This window comes from Arachis ipaensis, chromosome B05, assembly GCF_000816755.2.
Source record: "Arachis ipaensis cultivar K30076 chromosome B05, Araip1.1, whole genome shotgun sequence".
NCBI classification, from domain to species: domain Eukaryota; kingdom Viridiplantae; phylum Streptophyta; class Magnoliopsida; order Fabales; family Fabaceae; genus Arachis; species Arachis ipaensis.
The window spans coordinates 34,438,351-34,439,668 of record NC_029789.2 but is presented as its reverse complement, the minus strand read 5'-3'; the positions used below and the strand labels follow the sequence as shown (position 1 = coordinate 34,439,668).

Below are 1,318 nucleotides of genomic sequence, written 5' to 3'. Positions count from 1 at the left end.
TTCTAGTTAAAAATATTTTTTATTTCATTGGAGGAAAATATTAAGCTTAATCTGATATAAATAGAAGAAAAATAATTGTACTTTCGACCTTCGAAATTTTTTATAAATTATAAATAGATCAGCTTATGTTATAATTTCAAATAATTGCTACTTCATGCTTGATGATTAAAATTAAGTGAAGATAAAATAAGAAAAAATTGGCTTAGTTCATTATACGAATTCAAATTCGAATTAGACAATTCGGTTTGTTGAAAGGAGAACTTTTTGATGCCGATAGAACTTCTGCTAAATTTGTCTAAAAGTAGTATTGGAATAAGGTGAGACTCACCCCTTTATTTTTGAATCTTACAAATAAATTTTAGGCATAGTAGAAGAGACTTTGTTAAAAAAAGCAAAATACGATACAAAATATCCAAGGGTGAAGTTTTTCCTCCCTCTTGTGTGCACACATACTCATCTTTTTTCTTTCCTTTATTTCTTCCATTTTCTCCAAGAAGCTAAATGGAGAGTGATGAGTGAGAGGAAACTCAAGAAGGAGCAATAGCCATTCTCACCATATTTGAACTCTCATCATCATCCAAGATCACGTTTTAGCATAACCATCAAGTAGATCATTCATGTCTAAATGTGTTAAGTCATGTGTTCAACTCTAGAAAAAGAGTAAACTACCATTTCCATCCACGAAAGTTGAAAACGCTGACATATCTACCCATAGAAGATGAAAAGTACCATTTGTATCCATAAAAAAAATAATTTTTTGTAAGCAAAATTATCCAAACCCTAAAAAATTAAATAAAATTCTTAAACTACCATTCTCTCCACCACTATCATCTCCTCCCTCCTTTCTCTCTCTCTCTCTCTCTCTCTCTCTCTCTCATTTTTCTCAGCCACCCAATTCCAACATCAACCACATACCACCATATCACCCTCCTTATCACTATTCACCCCCTTCTCCGCCAGCAACGTCGCAGACCTACGCCGAGCCCAGGAGCACCGCGCCACCGCGCCCTCACCACCATTACCATCGGCCTCGAACCAGAGCCTACTGCGTCAGAGACCCTCCTCTTCACGCTACCTTATCGCCGCCATAGCCAACCCTCTTCACCTCTTTCTACGTCGTAGAACCACCACCATCGTTGCCTAATCCCTACCGTTGTTATATCTACCTTTTCCCTGATTTTCTTTTGCTTTGTTCTTCATTACAGGTTCATGAACCAACCCATTTTTTGCAGGTTCCGATGGTGTCTCCCCGCAGGTGGAGCATCAGGCCTTCACCCCCGAAGAGGACGACACCATAATCAGAGCTCACGCTCGGTTC

General features: G+C 38.4%; 1 protein-coding gene across 1 annotated transcript in view; it reads left to right on the top strand.

Moving 5' to 3' along the window:
• The window catches only part of LOC110271987, a 3,592-nt gene that overhangs the window by 589 nt on the left and 1,685 nt on the right, over positions 1–1,318 (top strand). The window lies entirely within an intron of this gene.